The sequence below is a fragment of the Procambarus clarkii genome, unplaced genomic scaffold, assembly GCF_040958095.1.
Source record: "Procambarus clarkii isolate CNS0578487 unplaced genomic scaffold, FALCON_Pclarkii_2.0 HiC_scaffold_418, whole genome shotgun sequence".
NCBI classification, from domain to species: domain Eukaryota; kingdom Metazoa; phylum Arthropoda; class Malacostraca; order Decapoda; family Cambaridae; genus Procambarus; species Procambarus clarkii.
The window spans coordinates 80,001-88,248 of record NW_027189451.1 but is presented as its reverse complement, the minus strand read 5'-3'; the positions used below and the strand labels follow the sequence as shown (position 1 = coordinate 88,248).

Genomic DNA, 8,248 nt, shown 5'->3' with positions numbered 1-8,248 from the left:
CTTACCTCCGACAAACATTTGTGTTGGTGATGGGATGTCATTCAAGCTTTCTAGTGTGAACAATGATGTTAGGTATTCATTGAGAGTGTTTGCCGCCCTTTTATCATACAACTTAAAATTGTTAGTCTCATCTTTTATGGGTCCTACGGAGTCAGTTCTTTGTTTGGGTTTTACTTCGTATATACTTGCCCGAAACGCTATGCGTATTAGTGGCTTTAGGTATTGTATTTTAAATATTAAAATTTTGCCCCGAGGTGCGAGTTTATTGGGAGTACTTACCTGTATCATTAGCAAGGTAATTAACTATAGTTTGCTGTCCTCCGTCCTTTAACAAATCCATTGACCCCTTCCCTAACCTGCCTATTTTGTGCAATAGTCGGTTTAGGATGATCCTTTCAAGCATCTTCCAAGTGCATTACATGAGGCTGATAGGTCTATAATTGCCAGGGTCATTGGGTTTTGGTATTGGGACCATTATTGCGTGTTTCCATTGTGTGGGCAACACTCCACATAGGAATGACTTGTTAAACAGGTGGAGTAGTGGATTGCCAGACACTTCACACAGTGCATTGAGTATGTCGTAGGTGACGCCATCTTCACTAGGTGCTGTACTTTTACCCTTTTCATAGCCCCCTTTACTTCCTTGGCTGTAATTGGTTCCCCATACTCGTCATCACTAGATTGTGCTCTTGTTATCCTAATCCTTCTGTCATTATGTCGGAGGAGCTGTTCCCTGCTTACTTCTGCAGGGAGGGAGGAGGATGATGCTGCATCACTCCACTTGTGAATTAGTTCTTCAGCCTTACCCTGGGGGTCGTTGTGAGCCGCAGGCCGGGCTCTGCTCCCCTTAGCTACCTTAATTTTTGCCCACACTTGTCTTGCAGACGTTTCTCTTCCAATAGAGCTAGTGAACTCTAGTCATTGTCTTTCCCTTTGTAACTCATCTGCAATGTATGTACCTTTACCTGACTAAAAAATCTAATCTAAATCTATATCTAATCTATATGCTTAGATATATGCAAATGAGAGAGTAATAGAGCGAAACCTTTAAAATACTGAACAATTTGGAGGATATTGATTCATACAATTTCTTCAAAAGGTCAGATGTAACACGAACAAGGAGCAAAGGTTTCAAGCTCAACAAGCCACAGTGTAGGAGTGACAACAAATGCTTTTTAACCCATACGATTATGATCATGGCAATAAGGTTTCTAAAACAGTAGGCATTCTTCCAAAGCCAGACACTGTACTATGTTCCTCGCCCTAACCTAGTCACTCAGTATTATTCACTCATTTATCTATGTCTTGTCTATTTATGTCTTAAAGGTTACAAGACGTACATTAGTCAATACAATTGGTGCTTAAAATGTTAAGGATCTCTTGTGAAACACGGGTATTAATAAAAAAATTTATTATGTAAAATAAATAAAAAAGGCCCAAGGGCCATGAAGTAACAAGAATGCAAGGCCGGCACAAGCTGGCGTAAGTAGAGAAGACGGAAGATTCTTCATATTAAAAGACCCTGCTTCTCCAAGATGGCAGTCACACCCTGCTTGCCCTGGACAATCACCATATGGAGAAGGACTGTTTACTGTGAAGGGAAGTCCACAAATGCAATGCCAGCATGAGTCAGTCTTGAAGGGTAAACGATGATGGCACCCTCACAGTAACACAAAAGCCGAGCAAGCCCAGTGAGGAAGACCTGTTGATGGGAAGGAGGAGAATCATTAGTCACAACAAAATCCACCTAGAAACAAAGGAGAGAAAAAAAATAAAGTGGATGTCTTCTTTTTGTATAGACATAATAAATATTGCCATTTGGCTATGTATTTATATGATATATAATAGAATACAGCATAAAACAAAATAAGAGGGGTGATAGGAGAAGAAAAGATTAGTGTTCAGTGAGAATCCACAAGGTCTTCTCTGAATACTCTATTTTCTTCAAGGCTGTGGGTCCCTACAATTGCACCAGAGGTGGTACACACCCCTATTATTATTTAAACAGGTGAGTACCCACTCGGCGTTAGCAAACTTAGCCTCCAAACACACACACGGCGTTAGCAAACTTAGCCTCCAAACACACACACACACATGGTATCAGCAAACTTAGGCCTCCAAACACACACACACACATGGTATCAGCAAGCTTAGCCTCCAAACACACACACACATGGTATCAGCAAGCTTAGCCTCCAAATACACACATGGTATCAGCAAGCTTAGCCTCTAAACACACACACACAAATGGAATCAGCAAGCTTAGCCTCCAAATACACACACACACATGGTATCAGCAAGCTTAGCCTCTAAACACACACACACACACACACACATGGTATCAGCAAGCTTAGCCTCCAAACACACACACACACACATGGTATCAGCAAGCTTAGCCTCCAAACACACACACACACAAACGGTATCAGCAAGCTTAGCCTCCAAACACACACACACACACACACACACACATACATGGTATCAGCAAGCTTAGCCTCCAAACACAGACACACACGGTATCAGCAAGCTTAGCCTCCAAACACACACACACACATGGTATCAGCAAGCTTAGCCTCCAAACACACACACACACACACACACATGGTATCAGCAAGCTTAGCCTCCAAACACACACACACATGGTATCAGCAAGCTTAGCCTCCAAACACACACACACATGGTATCAGCAAGCTTAGCCTCCAAACACACACACACAGAAAATGGGGACATTGAAACAGTTGATAAACTTGATTTCAAGAGAGAGAGGTCACTATGGGGAACTTCAAATTTTTTTTAATAAGTAATTAGGCAGACTTGTTGCTAGACAGGGAAGTAAATTAAATGTATGCCAAATTTTGCAAAATATACAATGAAGGCAAACAAACATTCATACCAAAACAGAGATGCAGGGCCAGAAAACAGGATTGGTTCAACAGAAATTGAGAGAGGGCCACAGACCAAAAGACACAAAAATGGAATGAAAGACATTGAAAAACTACAAGCAGATGTCAACAAAGTTTTTGATTGGGCAGCAGAAAATAACATGATGTTTAACAGTGATAAATTTCAGGTATGGCAAAAATGAGGATCTGAAACATAATACAGGGTACAAAACACAATCGAATCTTCCCGTAGTAGAAAAACAGCATGTCAAGGATTTGAGAATAATGATGTCCGACGATCTAATGTTTAGGGAGCATAACCAAGCAAATATTGCGTCGGCCAGAAAAATGATCGGATGGATTATGAGAACTTTCAAATCCAGGGATCCCATCACAATGGTTGTACTCTTCAAGTCACTTATGTTGTCCCGTCTCGAGTACTGCTCAGTATTCACTTCCCCCTTCAGAGAACGGTTGCACGGTTGTTCCTGCCGGAACAACCGTGGACATCTTCAGGAGAAAACTGGACTGTTTTCTAAGAGAAGTTCCGGATCAGCCGGGATGTTGTGGGTATGTGGCCCTGCGGGCCGCTCCAAGCAACAGCCTGGTGGACCAAACTCTCACAAGTCGAGCCTGGCCTCGGGCCGGGCTTGGGGAGTAGAAGAGCAGAACCCCATCAAGCAGGTATCAAAATAGAAAGAAGCCAAACCCCCAATCATACCAGCGATACAAAGATGCGAGAAACAACTATACAGCAGTAAGGGAAGAGGCAGAAATTTTTTTTAAAAAGGGATAATGGATAAATGTAAAACAGAACTGGGCCTATTCTACAAATTCATAAACAACAAATTGCAGGTAAAGGATAATATCCAGAGGTTGAAAATAGGAAACAGATTCACAGAAAATGATAATGCAATGTGTGAAACATTAAAGCAAAAGTTCCAAAGTGTGTTTATACAAAATGAAATCTTAAGAGAACCAGACACAATAAGAATTTCTGAGAACATCATAGAGCTGTATAGAGGTGTCTAGAGATGAAGTGGAAAATATGCTAAAGGAGCTAAGTAAGAACAAAGCAGTTGGTCCAGATGGAGTTTCACCATGGGTTCTGAGAGAATGTGCATCTGAGCTCAGCCTTCCACTTCACCTGATCTTTCAGGCATCCCTGTGTATAGGAGTCATAGCAAACATGTGGAAAAAGGCTAACATAGTTCCAATCTACAAAAGTGGCAACAGGGAAGACCCCACCTCTCTCAGTTATAGACCTGAATCATTGACAAGTGTAACAGTGAAAGGATTGAAAACAAAAAAAAATAATAAAAACTAAATGGGTAGAACACCTGGAGAGAAATTATATAATATCACACAGACAGTATTGTTTTCGATCTGGAAGATCCTGTGTATCGAATTTACTCAGTTTCTATGATTGAGCCACAGAGATTTTAAAGGAAAAAGGTAGTTGGGTTGACTGCATCTATCTAGACATAAAAAAGGCTTTCGACAGAGTTCCACATAAGAGGTTGTTCTGGAAACTAGAAAATTTCGGATGGGTGACAGGTAAGCTTCTAACATGGATGAAAAATTTTCTGACTGATAGAAAAATGAGGGCAGTAATCAGAGGCAATCGGACTGGAGAAGTGTCACAAGTGGAGTACCACAGTACATGCACCAGAAATGTTCATTGTCTACATAAATGATCTACCAGTTGGAATACAGAATTATATAAACATGTTTGCTGATGATCCTAAGATAATGGGATGGATAAGAAATTTAGATGATTGTCATGCCCTTCAAGAAGACCTGGACAAAATAAGTATATGGAGCACCACTTGGCAAATGAAATTTAATGTGAATAAATGCCATGTTATGGAATGTGGAATAGAACATAGATCCCACACAACCTACAAATTATGTGAGAAATCTTTATATAATTCTGATAAAAGAAAGAGGTCTAGGGTTGATTCTAGATAGAAAACTATCACTTGAGGCCCACATAAAGAACGTTGTGTGAGGAGCCTATGCCACGCTTTGTAACTTCAGAATTTTGTTTAAATACATGGATGGCGAAATACTAAAGAAATTGTTCACGAGTTTTGTTCGGCCAAGGCTAGAATATGCAGCGGTTGTTTGGTGCCCATATCTTAAGAAGCACATCAACAAACTGGAAAAGGTGCAAAGACAACAAAAAGAGGTGATAAAATCACTATGTACAAAATAGTAACAGGAATTGATAAAATCGACAGGGAAGATTTCCCGAGACCTGGAACTTCAAGAACAAAAGGTCATAGATTTAAACTAACTAAACAAAGATGCCAAAGAAATATAAAAAAATTTCCTTTCGCATACAGAGTGGTACACGGTTGGAACAAGTTAAGTGAGAAGGTGGTGGCGGCCAAGACCGTCAGTAGTTTCAAAGCATTATGTGACAAAGAGTGCTGGGTAGACGGGACACCACGAGCGTAGCTCTAATCCTGTAACTACACTTAGGTAACTACATTTGGTGTCAGCAAGCTTACCGTCGAAACACACACAAACAGCCAGCCTATTATTCAAGGCCTTCTCTGAGTACTCTCTATTTTCTTCTCTGAGGCTATGGGTCCCTAATCTTGCATCAGAGGTGGTACAACTTTTAAGTTTTTAACTACTGCACTGAGCACCTGATTTTGGCAAAGACTTCTTAGTGCAATTGTCAAGGACATAGTTCTGGTTTTTTTTTTTTATAAATATTCAGGTATAGTTAATGTCAAAATGTTTCAAAACTCAACAATTTATATTTCAAAACAAAAAAAGTAATGAAAACATTACAAAACATTAAAATATAGCCTAATTAATATTTTAATAAAATAGCACAACTCTCAGAATGTCTAAAGGTGCTTTGAGCAATGAAGTAGTTAATTTTATATATATAATATTATATATATAATATATATTTACCTGTGATTACTGCTTAGCATAAATTTGATCTCTGTGAAAATTGGTCTCGTCATTGCTAGGAGATACTTTAAGACCATGATTTGCTGTGGATGGCACTGTAGTCTTCAAGTCATCAATCTAAAAATAGAGGTAATCTTTTAAAATGTAAATTTTGTATAAAAAAAATGCAAAAATAAATTGCAACAATAATATGAAGTTATTATACAATTTTTGTTTAATTATTTAAATATTTGTGAGACATTATTAAGAAATGTATGAAGTACAGATTCTCTAAGACCTGATATGTATCTGCTTATGTTCCACCACATTACATTCAGGGCTGAAGAGAAAACACAGCCAGTAAGGTAATGATCACTTAGGATGGACTGGGATGCTACATGTAGGTGGGGGCTAAGCTGCGTGAGGCTAGGATGCCCAGCCTGCCTTGTCTAGGCTGGGCTGGGCTAGGCAACACTAGGAAGGAGTCAACAAATCTCTGGAGTGCCTTACTTTTCCTGATATCCTTAAAAAAGCAAGAATGATGCCATTTTATAAAGGAGGCGAGACAGCAGACATAAACAATTAAAGAAAAATATCAAATCTACTTATACTTTCAAAAATATTTGATTTTTTTTTTACAAACATCTCTTCCTACTTTGTAAAATTCAACATGAATACAAACACACACACACATCCCTAGGAAGCAGCCCATAGCAGCTGTCTAACTCCCAGGTACTTATTTACTGTTAGGTGAACCAGATATAGAGAATAACCACAAAATCTTGTAAAGCCACTAGTACACGCAGCATTTCAGGCAGGATATATAATATTAATATTATATATATATATATATATATATATATATATATATAACTGAAAACTAATATATATATAACTGAAAACTAACACCCCAGAAGTGACTCGAACCCATACTCCCAGATGCCACGCAACTGGTATGTACAAGACGCCTTAATCCACTTGACCATCACGACCGGACATAATGAGGTGATAGCCGAGGCTATTTGAACCACCCCACCGCCGGCACTCGGATAGTAATCTTGGGCATAGCATTTTACCAAATCACCTCATTCTTTGGGGCACACGTGAGGAACACAAATGCGAACAAGCCTGAATGGTCCCCAGGACAATATGCAACTGAAAACTCACACCCCAGAAGTGACTCGAACCCATACTCCCAGATGCCACGCAACTGGTATGTACAAGACGCCTTAATCCACTTGACCATCACGACCGGACATAATGAGGTGATAGCCGAGGCTATTTGAACCACCCCACCGCCGGCACTCGGATAGTAATCTTGGGCATAGCATTTTACCAAATCACCTCATTCTTTGGGGCACACGTGAGGAACACAAATGCGAACAAGCCTGAATGGTCCCCAGGACAATATGCAACTGAAAACTCACACCCCAGAAGTGACTCGAACCCATACTCCCAGATGCCACGCAACTGGTATGTACAAGACGCCTTAATCCACTTGACCATCACGACCGGACATAATGAGGTGATAGCCGAGGCTATTTGAACCACCCCACCGCCGGCACTCGGATAGTAATCTTGGGCATAGCATTTTACCAAATCACCTCATTCTTTGGGGCACACGTGAGGAACACAAATGCGAACAAGCCTGAATGGTCCCCAGGACAATATGCAACTGAAAACTCACACCCCAGAAGTGACTCGAACCCATACTCCCAGATGCCACGCAACTGGTATGTACAAGACGCCTTAATCCACTTGACCATCACGACCGGACATAATGAGGTGATAGACGAGGCTATTTGAACCACCCCACCGCCGGCACTCGGATAGTAATCTTGGGCATAGCATTTTACCAAATCACCTCATTCTTTGGGGCACACGTGAGGAACACAAATGCGAACAAGCCTGAATGGTCCCCAGGACAATATGCAACTGAAAACTCACACCCCAGAAGTGACTCGAACCCATACTCCCAGATGCCACGCAACTGGTATGTACAAGACGCCTTAATCCACTTGACCATCACGACCGGACATAATGAGGTGATAGCCGAGGCTATTTGAACCACCCCACCGCCGGCACTCGGATAGTAATCTTGGGCATAGCATTTTACAAAATCACCTCATTCTTTGGGGCACACGTGAGGAACACAAATGCGAACAAGCCTGAATGGTCCCCAGGACAATATGCAACTGAAAACTCACACCCCAGAAGTGACTCGAACCCATACTCCCAGATGCCACGCAACTGGTATGTACAAGACGCCTTAATCCACTTGACCATCACGACCGGACATAATGAGGTGATAGCCGAGGCTATTTGAACCACCCCACCGCCGGCACTCGGATAGTAATCTTGGGCATAGCATTTTACCAAATCACCTCATTCTTTGGGGCACACGTGAGGAACACAAATGCGAACAAGCCTGAATGGTCCCCAGGACAATATGC

The 8,248-nt window shown here is 41.0% G+C and overlaps 1 long non-coding RNA gene across 1 annotated transcript in view; it reads right to left on the bottom strand.

Annotated features, from left to right (window-relative positions):
• Positions 1–1,460: 1,460 nt before the first annotated feature.
• Positions 1,461–8,248, bottom strand: part of LOC138361502 (uncharacterized) — a 14,086-nt gene continuing 7,298 nt past the window's right edge. The window contains exons 2-3 of the long non-coding RNA XR_011226993.1: positions 5,817–5,933; positions 1,461–1,702 (exon numbers count right to left, since the gene is read on the bottom strand). This is a non-coding gene — a long non-coding RNA (uncharacterized lncRNA). The remainder of the gene's footprint in view (positions 1,703–5,816; positions 5,934–8,248) is intronic.